This window comes from Ambystoma mexicanum, chromosome 10 (assembly GCF_040938575.1).
Source record: "Ambystoma mexicanum isolate Mex_15411 chromosome 10, UKY_AmexF1_1, whole genome shotgun sequence".
In the NCBI taxonomy this organism is placed as follows: domain Eukaryota; kingdom Metazoa; phylum Chordata; class Amphibia; order Caudata; family Ambystomatidae; genus Ambystoma; species Ambystoma mexicanum.
The window spans coordinates 690426030-690444217 of record NC_090932.1 but is presented as its reverse complement, the minus strand read 5'-3'; the positions used below and the strand labels follow the sequence as shown (position 1 = coordinate 690444217).

The 18188-nt window shown below is 46.4% G+C and overlaps 1 protein-coding gene across 1 annotated transcript in view; it reads left to right on the top strand.

Annotated features, from left to right (window-relative positions):
• Positions 1–18188, top strand: part of LOC138491654 (odorant receptor 131-2-like) — a 243878-nt gene that overhangs the window by 59436 nt on the left and 166254 nt on the right. The gene's annotated exons all lie outside the window — the stretch shown is intronic.

The window sequence follows — 18188 nt, the reverse complement described above, 5'->3', positions numbered from 1 at the left end:
GATCATTTGTTGAGGTAGCTGAAGGCTCATTTCTCGCCTGGGCATCAAGAGTAGATCATTTGTTGAGGTAGCTGAAGGCTCATTTCTCGCCTGGGCATCAAGAGTAGATAAGTTGTTCAGGGAGCTGAGGGCTCATTCATTGCCTGGGCATCAAGAGTAAATCAGTTGTTCGGGTAGCTGAAGAATTATTCCTTACCTGGGCATCAAGAGTAGATCATTTGTTCAGATCAATTGTTCAGGGAGCTGAAGGCTCATTCCTCGCATGGGCATCAAGAGTATATCATTTGTTCAGGGAGCTGAAGGCTCATTCATCGCCTGGGCATCAAGAGTAGATCATTTGTTCATGGAGCTGAAGGCTCATTCATCGCCTGGGCATCAAGAGTAGATCATTTGTTCAGGGAGCTGAAACAGGACATCCACGTATAAATGAGTTCAGGAGCAAAGATGAAGCTCGTCTGGACAAGTGTACTGCAATTATCGAGCAGATGACAATCTTCCTAGTTGGATCAAAGGAGGCTAATATTGCCAGGAATGTAGGCCAGAGTGGGGAAACAAAAATAGTCGATGGAGCATCCCAGACGGTGCCAATGATGAAGTAAAAATCACCAGAAGTAACTGGAGAGCACCATCCTTCAAATGGTCACAAGGCTCCAATTCAACAAGGGAGTGGGAAGAAGGTTATAGCAGGGGAGCCCAAGCATAGAAGCCCACTTATACATGAGAAAGTGGATAAAAAGCACATGTTTCAGCATACATGGCATGTCTGATGCAAAAAAAGTTGTTCTTGCAACAATGTTTTTTGGCATGAAAACTTTGATGAAACTACACCAAATATGGAATGAGTGTTTGAATTTGGCTAAATCAGTGGCCTAACAATTTGGCAAACTTAGATGGCCTTTATTATTCCACTGTGTATCTATCTATCTATCTATCTATCAGTTCTCACTCATGCAAACAAAAAGGCCATTTTCTATTGGGCACATAAATGTTTTTTGAAGGTGGAGAGGAAAAATGTTTTGGGGCTACTGGGGTTGACAATGGTGTATTGCATGATTTCATCATCTCCCGTTAAGAAATGGCTACTCGGTCAATTTATTTAAAAAAAAAACATGTTAGATAGAGTTCCCTTTTTGGCTCACTTTTAAAAAACATTCATTGGGGAGGTTCTCTTTGAAGCCACATTTTAAAAGGTGGCTCAATTGCTGCGCATGCTCGTTCGTTGAATGGTGGGCTTTTCACAGCACCTCCAATTTGGGTGGAATGGAGTCAATTGGTGGGGGTGTGGCTACATGGCCACGTAAAGGACGTGCATCCCGAAGCTCCTGTCGATCCGACGATGATCCGTGGCCTTAAAAGGCAAAATAGTCAAGATATTTATAATATAATAGAAGCTGTGCACGTCTGAATAGCCAGTGCACAGAGTGCTGGGAAGTCTGGGTGAAAACTTGCAGCAGGGACGGAGCCCTGGAAAGAAGAAGGTTGGGCGAGGTGGCGAGCTGGCGCAACAAAATAGTGTCTGCCTAAGAACAAAAGAGAGGAGAAGCCGCATAGTGCTGCAACCGTCAAAGAAGCACCGTTCTGCATGGCAGCCATACCTGAGTGAAGGAGGAGTAGCTGCATAGAGGTTGACGCCTCAGCGAGTCAGCTGCAGCGAAGTGACAGGCGGCAGGCAGGCAGGCGTACCATCCATGAAAGACGGAGGATACATTGTGTCGGCAGACAACAGCTGAGCGAACAAAGAGCGGCCGAAAGGAGAGACACATGGCAGCAGCGCTCACGGAGCAGCTAGGCAAGGAATGGGGCCCTTGTGAAATGGTGCAATCCTGTGTCTATCAGCGGATCGCTGGCGGGGGCGTAGCGGGGCCGAGCGAACAGGTCCACGCAAGAAGCGGTTCAACAGGGCTGAAAGCCAGCTGGTGGGACTCGCACCTGGAAAACAAGAAGGACTGAGGTATTAATGAGCATTTTCCTGGTGAGGTATGCGAACTGAGCGAACAGGAGAACACTGTGGTTCGCATAGAGGAGGCACAGAGGAATGGAGGAGCAGTGAGGCTAAGTGGCCCCCAAAGTGTGCTGGGAAAGCTGGGAGTGCCCGAAGAGGGAAGGGGAGAACTGAACCTTGCCCCAGCCGGAGGAGGACACTGGAGAGGCGTTTGGGAAGGAGGCGAACAGGAGGGGACCCCAGAGCATGTTAGGGAAACACAGAGACAAGGGGACATGACATAAATAATCCAGAAGGGGAAGGTGGAGACCCCGCTTGCACATGGCTGCAGAGGGCTGAGGAAGCATATGCACCTATGGTCAATTGGCAGACACAAGGCACACAGAATTGGGGGCACAGAGTACAAGAGAAACAAAATGGCATCCATCCGGGAGTAAAGAAAAAGACAAAGGCTGATCATAGAAACACAACGGAAGAAAAGGAGCCCTGATCTTCATGGGACAATACACCGGTTCACTAGGAAATGGTTCAGATGCAGCAATAACCACAGCGGCACAGTGACCAATGGACAGATGGCTGCTAGCAGGAGTGCGGAACTCAGTGACTGAGGGACACATTGTATCACTGAGGGAAGGTGAGCGCAACGGCAGCCGGTCACGAGGCGAATACAGTCTAAGCTGGTTGCGGTGAAGCTGAAAAGTAAAACAGCGGGGTAATGACATTCACGAGAGCACAGGAAGTTCTGTGTGCGCTCGGACGTACATGAGGTATGACAAGGGACATGGAAGTGCAAATGTGACGGTCCAAATGAGCGAGTGACTGAAGGGGAAACAGAGCTGCCACCGCAAAAGGACATTACCACTTTGTTGTGCCAGCGTTAACGCGCACACTACCGAACAGCTGGTGCGCGCTTACATGCTGCTGGCAGGAGCGCATCTGCCCCGACGTGCGCATATGAGAACTGTGCTGAACCACCACCACAGGCTAGCTAATATAACGCGCCCTAGCACCCTGAAGAAGGTTTGGTGAAGTACACAGAATGAAACCCTAGAGTAAGAAACTCCCCACCCGGTGGCCTGTGCCATTGTGAGTCTACACGACTGGAAGTGCATCAAAAGGCCTGTGGCCCAGCAAAAGGGGCTGGTGAAGAGAATAGAAATCGTGGCACTGCCAAGACCCTGAAATCTAGAGAAGGAACTGAAGAGAACAATGTCTGTGAGAGGGGGGACGGCGAAGGCCAAACAGCCAACAATGGACATATTCGCTAAATCACAGCAGACCCCGACCACCCCAGGGAACGCCCTGACAAGTACACCTACAGATCCTGTCCCTCTGAGAGATGACCATGCAATCCTTGCGGCTATCACGGAACAAAAATCCTCATGGGGATCAGCGATGGCGGACCTGAAAGCGGCACTGGAAACTAAAATAGACGCAGTGGGAATAGAGGTCAACCTATTGAGACATGAGAGCGTTCTCAGAGAGGACGACTAGCCTCGAAGGTGTTATGAAAAATAATACGGACACCAGTACTAACAATGCTAAGGAGGTCCACATACTAAAGCAACAAGTGTCCAACCTGGAGAATCGAGCGGAAGAGGCCGAAGGGAGAGCAAGATGCAATAACATTCGCGTGGTTGGCCTACCGGAACTGGCTGGATGCCCAGGGCTACTCGGAGTGCGGAGAAGAACAGAGACGAAACGAACATGATAAGTGACACGAAGCCATGCCACAGGTAGCCGGGTATGAGAAAACTGCTTGAGAGACACTCGATAGTAGCATAATGGGTGCAGACTCACATGTTTGTATTAATGGATCATGATGTATAAAAACTGGACATATTGGACTGGAATATAGACAGTGCAGTTAAAGTTAACAACGAGGCACCTAATGCAATGGTCAATACAGGAGACACAGGAGGGACACGATCTACCCCCAGTAGATAGTGGAAGGAGAGGAGCCACTGGGGCGTTTTTCACCCCACTGAGCCCTGAGTACGGGCAATTGCTGTGTATGGGGCTAGATGTGGGGGTGCCTGAGATCCAGGGATGGAGCTGGGCAACAGTTGGGAGGGGCGGGGAGTAGTAGGGGGGTGGAAATTCAGTTGGGGCAAGTTGGGAGAGGGGATGGAGAGGAGGGTGGGAAGGGAGTTGGGGAAGGTGTTGGGGAGTTGGGTGTGATATTGTTAGTTGGGGACCAAGCCTACATGGGCCTATACACAGAAAGGGACATTCTGGACAGAAACTGCGCTTGCAAGAGGGGGAGAGGGACACTACCAGATAATGGGGGACCTTAAAATCATCACGTGGAACGTTAGAGGGCTCAATAGCTACCTGAAGAGGAATAAGGTTATGATGTATTTGCGCAGACAGAAAATAGACATAGCCCTGATACAAGAGACCCACCTCACGCATGATCGATTGGAGGTGACCCGGATGAAATGGAAAGGGACTGTTGTGGGCGCCACATATTCGGCATATGCTAGAGGTGTGATTACCTGGGTTACACCGCATGTCCCGTTCCAGCTGCTGCAATCCACGGTGGAAGCAGATGGGAGGATGGTTATGATAAGAGGGCTGGTGGAAAACAAAGAAATAAGCATTATTAATACATATGGCCCAAATCAAGACACAGCAGCTAATTTCAGATCACTGTACAGTAAACTTAGCAAGTGCTTGGGGGGGGCGGTGATCTGGGGAGGAGACTTTAATTGTGTGATAGATCAGGCAGCAAAATAGATAGGCCCACTCCTGCAGCCAGAGCGTTGCAGACACTACTGATGGATTTTGGGTTTGAGGATGCATGGAGGGCGCGTCACATGCAGGAGAGACAATATTCACATTACTCGGCCCCACAAAATTTGCATACTAGGCTGGATTACATATTTGTTACACAAGAGCTGATGGCGGAAGTAGCGCTAACGGAATACAAAGCGAGGGTCCTATCGTACCACTCACCGCTCGTACCGGAGTGGCAATACCAACCCCCAAGAGCAAGAATACCGACTTGGCGCCTCCGCGCGGAGGCGTTGAAAGATACGATGTTCAGGGAGGGCCTGAGAGACGAAATAATAAGCTACTTTGAGATCAATACTGGCAGTGTTGAGACAGCTGGTATACTATGGAAGGCTTTTAAAGTGGTGGTCAGGGGGATAGCCACCAGGACTACAAGGAGGGATAGTAATCAAACTACAGGAAGCAGAAAAAGAATGAGAAAAAGCGCTGGGAAGGGGAGGCACCACCAAGGAAGAGAATGATACGATACTCAGATTGCAGCAAAAATGCGTTGGATGCTGGGAGAGATTGTGTAATCTGAATTATAAAAAGTATGTAGAGCGGCAGCATGCAGGAGGTGATAAGCCAGGAAGAGCATTGCCATGGTTATATAAAAACGAGACTCCCAGAATCACAATTAGTACAATAGTGAAAGACAACGGGTGCACGGTGGACACCCAAGAAGGTGTTAATCGAGAATTCATAAACTATTAGCAAGCCCTATATGAAGATAAAGAGGGAAGTGATTGCAGGAAAATAAATGAAACGCTAGAAGATATAGGCCTGCCACAAATTAGCACAGAAGAGCGGGAGGAGCTAGATGCCCCGATTACCGTAGAAGAAATAGAGGAGGTAGTAGTGCAACTATCCACCAGCAAGACCCCGGGGGCCGATGGACTCCCGAGTGAATTTTATAAAATGTACAAAAATGAGGTGCTCCCCCCACTTTTAGCGATGTTAAAGGAGGCTTATGAAATGGGAAAGCTGCCAGAGACCCTACGAGAGGCAATAATCATATCGCTCCTGAAACCTAATAAGTCTGTTAAGGATTGTGGATCGTTTAGACCACTGTCAATGCTAAATCAGGTTAGTAAAATACTTACAGCGGTCTTAGCAAACAGGATGAGGAAAGTTATCACCAAACTATTATACCCTGACCAGACCGGGTATGTCCCAAATAGGAACATAACCAACAATCACAGACGACTCCATTGAGTTATTGAACATACAAATGGAGAGGCGAGCGAGATGGCAATTGTATCATTAGACGCAATAAAAGACTTTGACTCAGTCAAATGGCCTTGGCTAATTGCAGCCCTGACCAATTATGGGATAGGGCCTGGGTATCTTAAATGGATCCAACTACTATATAGCGCACCGCTAGCTAGGGTTAAAACGGGAGCAATAATATCAGAGAGATGGCAACTTAGTAGGGGTATTAGGCAGGGATGCCCATGGTCTCCCATGCTTTATATCTTGGCCCTAGAGCCCCTGGCTATATACCTAAGGCAGCAGTACAATGTAATACGAATCACCATAAAAGGGGAGCCCCATCTAATCTCTCTGTATGCAGACGATATACTGTTGTATTTATGTTACCCAGAGGAAAATCTTCAATATGTGCTAGAGGTGATGGAGCAATTTGCGGTGCTTTCCTGTATAGAAGTGAATCCCAAAAAATCATGTATATTTCCGCTGGGTAGATACAAAAGGACCTCGCTAGAACAATTACCTGTTTTACAAATACCATGGGAGGTCAACACATTCAGGTATCTTGGGATAGATATTTACCATACGGTGGAGGCAGAGCACCTGGATAATACTGAGAGAGCGGTCAAGAGCATTCAAAATAGCATGAAGTTCTGGGCAAAGCTCTCCTTGGCGATGATGGGGAGAGGGGCAATGCTGAAAATGGTGGTCCTGCCAAGACTACTGCAGTACTTTAGCAATATACCACACTTGATACCAAGGCGATTTGTCATGAACCGCCGTCTGCGTCCCTTCTGGACTTCGTGGTCCCTGACACATAGGGGATTGAACTCAGTATCTTTCCAACATGGCCGCTTGATGCCGAACGCTGCTTGCCAGTCTCTGCGTTACACGCTCTACGTTCTACAAAACAGACACGCCCCTGCGGCTCTGCGTGTCTCAACGATACTGCTCGTCGTAGCTGAACGTGTGCTGCCGGAGTTCGCTCGGGGCTATTTCCCTGATCTCTTTATTCCCGGTTCCTTGATTCCTCCTCCTTTCCTTTCATCCCTCAAACTTACCGAACTTTCCTGGATTTTCGCCCGCGCTCGTGCCACGGTTTCCGTGCCTCCGCGCGCGGACATTGTTCCTTCCTGGTTCCGTCCTGGACAGTCTGAACGAAGCACGCTGGAATCCGAAGACCCGCGCGCGGGCTTATATAAATCCCAGACCGTGCGGAGGAAGTCACAAAAGAAGGTCGGAAGCAAACAGGAAAGACAGGTGAGAAGGGGAGAGACTTGTGACAGATTCTTTGTTCGATTACACAGCATGTGTAGGGATTTCCTATGGCATGGGACGAGAAATAGAATAGCCCTCTGGAAGCTACAAAATTCACATGATAAAGGGGGGATAAAACTGCCAAACTACAAAATTTACTATCTAGCAAGCCAACTACAATACGTGGCCAAATGGCTATCAGAAGACCCAACCTCGGAATCTAGGCTATTTAGACTGGAATGTGCCCCATTCTTCTTACAAGAAATGATGTGGCTGCCCAAAGCAGATATGAAAGGGTGCCCGAAGATGATGATATTGAGATGGGAAATATGGCACAGGGTCTGTCAGGTAATGAAGAGCTCATCCCCGTGTTCCCCGCAAGTGCCACTAGTTGCGCTGGTGGAAAAAGAAAGGCAACTAATGAGGATGATCAGGAAACATTGGGAACCAGTAGGGATAGCAACTATGGGAGACATATGGTAAGAGGGGAAGATAAAATAATTTGAGAGGCTGGTGGAGGAAACAGGGTTACATGCGGGACAATACATTACGTACCATGGGGTGGTGTGGCGGATCAGAGAGACATGGTCCGAGATAGTACTAGAAGATCAACCGGATGCCACCTTGGATATAATATATGACATAGCAGAAGGAGGGCATGAGATATCTAGAATATATGAGATGGTGATGTCCAAAGTGGGGAAAGAACTGGTACAACTGAGGCAGGACTGGGAAGAAGAGGTGGGTGCCCCTATGACTGATGGGATGTGGGAACGGGCCCAAGGATACCATAAGAAAGTGTCAAGAAATGCAAGGTTGCAACAAATACAATTATATGTAACCCATAGAGCTTATATGACGCCCCAGAGGATAGCTAAATTTAAAAATGCAGGACGACAATCATGCCCTAAATGTGATGAAGAGAACGCCGGAATGGTGCACATGTTTTGGGCGTGCCCAGTAATTGAGAAATTCTGGGGAGAAGTAGCACATAGGCTGGAGGTGAAAGGGGTTAAGATAAAGGTAGAAACAGCGTGGGCGTGCCTGATGGGAGGGTTCCCCAGACCACGTAAACTTAAGCATGTTAGCAAATTAAAAGATCTGGCATACATACTTGCAAAACGTAGAGTCGCTATGGGATGGAAGGCATGCCACAGCCCGATAATAGAAGGGTGGTGGAAAGACCTCCAGAAATGGGCAGAAGCTGAAACTGCAGTATGGCAAGAGACTAGCAACTGTGGTGGGGAGGAGGAAGCACAAACTCTGTCAGTTTGGAAACACTTGCTAGCCACGTTATTTGGGCCCACACAAGACTGGTCGAGTGACCAGGACCCAGTGGAGGACTCGGAAGAAGGACTCCAGTTGCAAGATGAAGAAACAGGATGTTTAGGATAGTAGGCTCAGAAAGGAGGGAGGGTAGAAGGGAAGCAGTAGATATTGTTTAAGTGATGTAAGTTTGAAATTATATAATATGTACTGCAAGTTGTGTGTGTGTTGTTGTTGGAAAATTAAAATTAATAAAAATTGTTTTTAAAAAAAATGGAAGCAATTGGTGACGGGGGCCATTTTGGGGGTAAACATTCCTGTCAATTAGGCCTGCATTTCTGGCTCTGCCCGCTTTGAAATGCACTTGTAGTTTATCTGCATGGGGCTTTTCAATATATTCTTGTTCATTGAAAAGCTAAACATTTCGTTTATTATTAAAAATCTCAAGATTTCCTTTATTTCTCAACGTTGTGAACCACTTGGACTCTGACAGCTCTCTCTTCTGTTTCATTAAAAAAGCAGCATTGAGAAGTCATGAACACCATTTGTAAACCCACTTCTCTTTTCTTACACCCACGGAAACCCCCCTAGTTCCTTTCTGGACGAAGTAGGGAACAGAGAAGCACATGTTTTGTTCCGTTCAAGAATGAAACTGATTGTTAGGCAAAGTTTGTATGCAGTACCCTCTGGGAACGCTACACACAACTCTGACTACAGGTGTAAGCAAACCAACCTTTGGTATAAGTCTGCACTAGACAGTTTTGGTAGCGTGTTGAGCAGCCAGGCTCATCTCAAGAGGGGAATGTGAGCAGTAATGATGTTACACAGAGGTCTACAATCACGGGTGTTCAAATAAACTCTTTCACTCAAGGTTTCTTTGATAAATACTTATTAATTTATTTATCTGTCATTTATAAAACATTCATAAGAAGGAGGCAATTATGTAACACAAATATACTTCAAAACTATTTCAGAATACTTTTCAAGAGGAGTAAAACGTAAAGGTTATTAGAACATGAAAGGTTACAATTATTCTTACAGTGTAGATATTTTGAGTTCACCAGACGAGTCAATTCAATTCAATAGGTTAGGCCAAAGTCAATGGGCTAAAGTCTTAGATAGAATAAAGCAGTTCTGTTAAGTAAACGATAAAATCTCTGCACAAGTTCTCAGAAGTAGTTTGTAAAAAGAAGAATCATATGTTGGGTGGGTCAAAAGCTGATTAGGCCTGTGAGTTGCAAAAGTTTCAAGTACTTTTACCGTAGAGGTAAGTACTCTGTCTTGTTTCACAGTACCTTATAATGAAGAAAAAGATGCAGCTGATGACTTCTGTTCCTGGCAGTTCCTGCAGATCTCGCTGTTCCTGTGCCTCAGTCGTGGGGACAAGAGGGAGGACGTTGAGGGACTCCTGGACTGGACTCAGACTGGTCAAAAAGCTAGCAACTGGTGAACTTCACTTCCGGTGGCTGTAAGTAACGCACACAATCTGGTGTCCCTCTCCCTGGTTATATGGTTTGCTGCAGCACTCTGAGGAAAATGCAACCAGCTCCGAGATAGGTTTCCAGGTGGCTTACTGTTGAGTTGATTGGACCCACCAACTCAAAGGGAGAAGTCGTCCTTTGCAGGGGTTCTCTGCCGAGGTCAACTTGGTGATTCAGACCTGCAGCAGGGCTTGTCCGGGCAAACCAACGGTCCAGGAGTTGCAGCAGCAGTCCTCTTCAAGCTCGTCTTCAGTTCTTTCGTTCCAGTGGTCGACTCTGTCTTTCAAGCCAAGAGACTTGCCTTTTATTCAGTTCTCTCCCATTCATTCCAGCCTAGCTGTCACTCACCCAGCAGGGTGGCTGCCCTTGCCGGACAGTCAGCCAGCCAATCACCACAGAGTGCATTTGGGTCTCCTAGGAGACTAAGCACAGGGAGTTTCGGGCACCTCCCTTACTTCGTGCCCACCCCAGACACTCGGGCACCAGAGGCGGGTTTCACTCCTAGGTTTGGCGCGCAGAGACAAACTCTAGAAGGACCTTTCCACAAAGAAATGGTAAAAAAAGAAGACCGGGAACTGTTTTTACGGAGGGGGCTCAGACGCCATCTTGAAAAACATGGCTCCCACGATTTAACGTTACCGTAGCTATGAAGAGTTTGCGGTCGGGAAAAATCCTGATAGTTCGTTGTAAAACCACTGCCACCAGCCATTCTGAGATGAAAGGGGAGCATTTGACTGCTACATGAGTTTCTAGACACAGGGGATACTAAGCAACCTCTCCAGCACTCTATTGTAAGATTGGGTGTGCTGGGTCTAGGAATTTAAAAGACTAGTAAAGTCAATTTCACTTTACTTACTCTGGGAAACAGTAATTTATCCCAGAGTAGGTATTTAAACCTTGGGAAAGCCTGAAGGCTTCTCTGTGCCACTGCACTGAGGGTGCTTTGTGACACAAATGAAAAGATGATGCCTATGGAGTTGTTTAAACTACATAACCAAAGAAAACACAGAGGTAAAACACATATCAAAATACATGAGAGAGTGGGAAAAAGGCTCACACTCTTTCCAGGTAAAAAAATCAAGTCCTCAAAATCCAGCAAAGTTGCTGGGGGTCTCTAAACTGAAGGGAATTTGCACATTTTTGAGAATTCTCCCTAACACTCCTGTTTAAAGTGTGTCCTGCAACTTTTCCCTAACCCTCCATCTCTTCTGCAATGTCGTCGCTGTGCACAGTGAGGAAGGAATGGTGCGGCCTGCTCCAGTGGCTTATCGTGAACTAAAATTGATTGTAAACTGAGCATTCAAATAAACTAAAAACTTGTTTTCTGCCTGATATTTTCGCTGCGTCAGAGTTATAAAGCACCCAAACAAAGGCGCGGCGCAAAAATATATTTGTATTAATGTGCATGACTGTTCGCCAAACGGTGAAGCCAGGGGATTCTCTGGAGGCGCACGTCCTCACTGGGACCCTGACGCTTCACTGCACGCTGAGTTCAAAGTAATGGGAACTTGGGCGGATCCTGGGTTCTCGTGCCTTGACCACAGCGTGCAGTGAACGAGAAGTGGTGTCCACCATACGTACATGCACGCAGCAAAGATGAGCGAAGGTGGCAGCATTGTCTGCCATCTTTGTCATTGTGCCGCTGCACCTGTTTTTTATCTGGTGAGGAAGTACACCATGATGCTGATACATGGACAGCAGAGTACTGGTGATACCTGTCAAAATAAGTTTCTGCATGGTGCACAAACTCTTCATGGATACTTCTGCACTCTTATTAAAAGAGCATGATTGCAGGGGACAGCTTTTTTCTACCAGAAAAAGAGCTTTAGTGCAGATGTCGCTTAGTAAAGGCCAGTACTCGAAGGCCACACAACATCCATCAAGACAGAAACATGTATGTTACATTACATCAGGGGTCTGCAAACTTTGGCTCCCCAGATGTTTTGGACTCCCATCATCCCTGGCTGGCATAGTCAGCAGCCAGACATCCTGGAAATTGTAGTCCGAAACATCTGGAGAGTGAAAGGTTGCAGACCCCTGCATTACACCCTTGTTTCCAGCACACATTGTTCAAAGACTGGCTGTCTGGATTTTGCAATGTACAGGATGCAACATTTTGTATGTTGTGTTAATACAGGACAGGCCAGGAAGCGTTGTCATTTCAGTCCCTGTCTTCTTTTTGATTTAGGGCAGAGTTCATGGCAGTATTCGTGACATAAGTGCGAAATCTTGCATTGGACCAAAGGCACAGCAGCACTTACCGGGGTGCTTAGATACTTGGTTTGCCCCCTAAGGGGTTCGTTTTCATTGGGAACGATTCACATAGTGTTTTTCAATGGGATTTGGCCATTGGAAAAAAAGGCTTTGTAAACCACGCGCAGTGTCTTCAAAATGATACTTACCAGGGATTAAATAAGTTGCTCTTCTATGTACCATCATTGTTAAGTCAAACTTCACAGTCAATGTAGTTCCTTAATTAATCTCTACAACATCCGATTGATACTGGCTTCCGCAGGCTCGAGGACACAAAGGAGTAAAAGAATATTGAAAAGTTTAAGAAGACATTGAATTGCCAGCAATATAGAATCAACAATGATGATAGCGTGTTCTTTATATCATACATACCGCTTTACTGTTTGTAGTTGCAATGAGGCGTGTTCTGTGCGTACCCATTTGAATAGTTTGCAGTTTGTGACCTGTCGAAGGATAAAAAGCTGACTTGGCCACTTCATGATTCAAAGCTGTGATCTGCAGGTGAAACAACACAGAACTATCTATGGAATCATCAGCCTAGGAGCAGGATCTCCGTTCACCGTGTGAGCTGCTGCAGCAGCTCTCTAGCAGGGTCTGTCTTTGCAGCAGCTTCCTGGTAAGAGACCTGCATCTTTGATCACCCTCGCCAGCAGTTCTGATCATCAGCTCCCATTTTTATTTGAACTACAATTATTATCTATTTAAATGTAACATCTGCGCTGCAAGCACAATATTTTGTGCTTCCTTTACAAGCACAAACCCAGCAGAATCTCAATACTGCAAACTGCATGGTTTACCCTTTCTAAGATGGCCGCCGCCTTCCACCTCGCACCTCTGCCAGCAACAACAACGTTCCTCTGACGTAGGATTGGTCAAGCACACCCTCTTATCCTACCACAGCTGACTGGTAGGTGTGAGCCGGCAGTCGAGCAAGCCAGGAGAATAAGGCTGATCCTGACAGAGCTGACTGAGTGCAACTGGCGCCGGGCGCTGGTACGCTGCCCAGTTGAAACGCACTCTACTCACCACGCCTCCTTCTATACAATGGTAAGCACAGAGCTCATCATTCAGCTGCACTCCCTATTCACACAAAGTTCATGACTCATAGCCCACTCCCACCTACTGTTTGCAGACATACGCGAAGTGCCTACCTGGACATAATTGCACGACTATACCTGTGCACCCGGTCGGTGCTGCTTCTATCATTTTACCCTCAGCGGTGTGCAGTACTACATTAAGCCTGTCATTCCATTTGTCAACGCGGATGCAGCCTCTCTAATACTCGCACCATTTCATTGGACTATACTGTTCTGTGCTCCTTTAATGAGTATTGTCACTTCCTACTAGTCACCTGCATATTACGACACCCTTTACATGACCTGCCCAGCCTTCTATGTTTGCCTGCCGCTGTGCCCTGCATTAATCTCACCTGCGCTGAGCCACGTCTGCACTATTTGTACCATGTGCTAGGTCAAGTCGTATAACCTTGCATCCATCTGTACTAGTTTCTCATTGCCTGCATGTTGAACTGTTGAATACTGCGCCTCCACTTAATCCACCCTGCCTAGCACTCCTGATCCTGACGCCATAACAGCCATCTTAGAGACACTCTTGTGTTGACAATGTACTTGCCAACGATCTACACTATCCTGCTGAGGACTATCATATACTTAGCTAGCCTCTCTAGTCCCACTATGTCGTCCATGCCACCTTCTATAACAACTATCTTACCCACGACCCTCCTCAATAACCCCCTGATTCAGTCGCTCCTGGACACCAGACCATGTAGTCTCCATCAGAGAAACCTTAAGCTCCGAGCTAGGCTCCCCAAAATATACGAACCCACAGCCAAATCCTCCAGCCTATCCTCTCCTAACAACAATAGAACCATGAGAGCACCCTTCAAACACCCCTCACACGAGCAGGTGGTCCACTTGAAAATCCAACCCCCCGACAAACCCTACAAGAACCCCCAACCACTACCAGTAAAAACTTCCCAGTCCAGCATAAGAGGAGCCCTCATAAATGCCCGGTCCATGGTTGCCCACGCTATGGAAATTGCAGACCTACTCCAATCCGAAAATATGGACTTCCTCGCAATTACTGAATCCTGGCTTCACCTAGCAGCCGGCCCTGCAATCATGCTAGCCCTCCCAGAGGACTACACGATCCTTAGACTAGATTGTGACAAATCCCGAGGTGGAGTCCTCGCTATAATCACTAAAACTAGTCTAGATCTGAGACTAACCCCCCCCCCCTCAAAACTATGACTCCTGCGAATCACTTACAGCCAAGCTCCTTATCGCCAATTCCCCAACCCTGACTATTCACCTCTTATACAAACCCCCTGGCCCTTTAGGATCCTTTGATAAAGACCTAACCAACATCCTATCAAAACAATTTGAAAAACACCTCACAATGCCTTCTCCTAGGAGACTTCAACCTAGGGCTCAACGACCCCTCAGACCACAATGCTACAAACATCAACGACTTCCTCGTTGAACTAGGTTTCTCCCAGAAAGTGACAGGCGCAACCCATACTAAAGGTAGTACCCTTGACTGGGTAGCAGATCATAACTGCCAGACTTCCATCACCTCTTTGGCACCTCAGCCCTGGTCCGATCACCACCTGAGTTCCTTCATATTTGAAGCTACTAACTCCTCACCTCCCACCAACAGTATTGCACCGGCCATTTCCACCAGAAATAAACACAATATTATTGCTGAAAAACTATCGCTGTTGATCCTCTCCACCTTGAACTCACTCCCGGAACAGACAGATCCTTTCACTTTGGTAGAGGAATATAACAAAATAATGCCTTCCTCGATGGACATTATAGCACCACTGAAACACAGAAGGAGGAAACCCAAAAAACATGTGAATACTTGGTTCAATCCTCACTTGAAAGCAATCAGAGTAGAAAAACGAAAAAGTGAACAAATCTGGAGACATGCCCCCTCTGTTTCTAACAAAAACAACCTTAGCAAATTAGCCACCTTTTACAAAAAAGATATTATTCTTGCCAAACAATCCTCCTTTAACCTTCACATCTCTCAAGCTAATTCAAGCACCAAAGAATTGTTCACCATCCTTAAGGAGATAGAAACTCCCACCCTTGCCCCCGACACCTGTCTTAAGGATAAGCTATGGTGCACTAGTATTCAGAGTGCCCTATCCAATAAGGTAGCTACACTCCAAGCCAAGATCAATAACAAAAAAGAAACCCTTCGCCTTACACCCAAGCCCAACAACACCCCCGTGCCACTGCCGCACACTATGCCGCCTCCTAATGAACCCATATCCCGCTTCAATTTTAAAAAAAGTATCCATCCTAGAAGTTGAAAAAGTCATCCTCACTCTTGAACCTTCTAATTGCCAAGGCGACCCCTGCCGAGCCCAAATAATAAAGGACGCCGCACACGACCTGTTCCCTTTCATTTATTAACACCTCCTTCTCCACCGGCACCATACCCAACAATCTGAAACAGTCCTGGGTTCACCCACTTCTTAAAAAACAAACTCTTGACCCCTCCATACCGACAAACTACCGCCCCATCACCACAGTTCCCTTCCGGCTTAAATTTCTAGACAAGGTGGCGTACCTCCAAATTCAACAATACTTGGAATGCAACCACCTTCTAGGAGCACGACAATCTGGTTTCAGACCCCAACACAGGACTGAAACGGCGCTAATTGACCTTAAGGCACAAATCGACATACTGAGGGACAATGGAAAGGCAGCACTACTGCTCCTACTTGATCTCTCAGCGACGTTCGATATAGTAGACTATAAAATCCTATGCAAACACCTGGACTCCGCTGCCCACTTCTCACAAGAAGCGATAGGATGGATCCAATCCTACCTCAACAACAGGACTATGCAAGTCTTCTCTCCCTCAGCAGCCGCTGACCCCATACCCATCACGTGTGGTGTGCCCCATGGTTCCTGTGTTTCCCCTACCTTGTACATCATCTTCACAAAGCCCCTTTTTGACGATATAGATGGCCTGGGTATTACCTACACCAACTATGCTGATGATACCCAGATCCTCGTTCCGTTGACGGGGGACTACAACAAGGATTTGGCCTTTGTGAACAGAGTGTACCTCATCATCCAGGCATGGATGGCCTCTCACGATGTATGCCTGAATGATGACAAAGCAGAACTTCTCATCCTTGGCACCCAGGCAAACCTGAATAAATTAGGCCACAACTACTCCAACTTCAGAATAGATGACAATAATATTACAGTAGCCAAGGAAGTTAAAACCCTTGGCTTCTACCTAGACTCTCCACTGACTTTTAAAAAACAAGTCAACTCTATGGCCTCATCAACAGTTTACACCTGCAAACTTATCAGAGCAGCTAAACCCTGTCTTTCGCCCAACAATTGCATTACACTAGCTAGAGCCCTTGTTTTGTCCAAACTGGATTATTGTAATGCCCTATATCTAGGGAGCAATAAATACATTACCAACAAGATCCAGATTCTATAAAACAACCCTTTGAGAGCTGCCTTAAATATCCACAAAAAAGCCCACATTTCTGACATTAGAAGAGCCAATAACTGGCTCTCCACAAGAGATAAAATCCTTTTCCAAACAGCATCATTGACACATAAATGTCTCCACCACACCGCACCTCAGTACCTCATAGCCAGATTCACAAGACAATCCTCTATCCGGCCCACGAGAACTGCCAACAACAACCTCCTAATGGTGCCTGGATTTAAACGCACCAAGTCTGGTGGAAGCAGTTTTACGGTCAAAGCTGCCCAATACTGGAATTCCCTCCCCCCACCCCTGAGGGAAGTTTCACCATTCCTCTGCTTCAGATCCAACCTTATACACTGGATCAAGGAAAGGGACCTCCGACCGTAGACTCTGTATAAGCCCCTTCTCATATGTTCATACTATGTACAGCAACAACTGTGTTTCTGCGTAATTGTGTAACTTACCTGTTTTCTTGTTCTCCTTTTTGTACATACTGGGCCACTTACTACTTGTATCATTGTATATTCCTGTACAGCATTGTAACAACGTTCTTGATGCTTATTGCGCCCTGATACCTCTGGGTCGGGCGCGCATTACAAATATTAAAACAAACAAACAAACCTCAGCATCAAGTGCGTAACCTTCAGGGCTATCTGACCAGTGAGACCTGCTCAAGCTGTACACTTGTGAGACCTGTTTGATCTCGAAGCCACCAATCAAAACTGCAAAACAGCATTCATCCAACATGATCCAGACAAAGAAATGTCTCAACAATGTCAACCAAAATCCTCAAGCTTCTTCCCCACCAACTGTGCCCTAGTCGTGCTGCAAATGCACTCAAATTATGTTTTTCAATTGACACAAAGGTCAAAAAGTGATCCTTCTGCTCCATAACCCTATATTCCACTGTGAACCCAAAACTCGCTCAACATGGGCTGACGCAACCCCTTCACTATCTCTGAAGGAGTTGAAACAATAAGCTCAAACAAAAAGGGTAAGTACAAAAATAAGGCCATGCCTGACATTCTGATACATCCATTGTTTACATTGTTCTGTCCACCATAGCCCCACATCAATAATACCACCTGCTCCCCAAGAACTATCACCAACACCCTCAAATTAGGACTAGCAATCTGCCAACAATTGCCAACTAACCTTTATATGAAACAAATGCTTAACATAAGGAAGTCAGAACCTAAAAAAGACTTTGACGCATTTCATAAAGTCAAAGGGCCCAATTCATGGAATATTTGCCCGGTTCAAAGTGAATTTGCACTGCTGAAAAGTGACTTTTCACTGCCGACACAAACCCTGTATTTTTGCTGTGCAAAGTCTGGGCAAAGTCATTTTGTACTGCAAAAAGGACTATGTGCTGACTTTGCCCGGACTTTGCACTGCAAAAATACACTTTTCAGCAGTAAATATTCTTTTTGAACCGGGCAAATATTGCATGAATCGACCCCAAAGGCAGTAACTCAGCACAATAACAAGCACACAAACAAATCAGAATC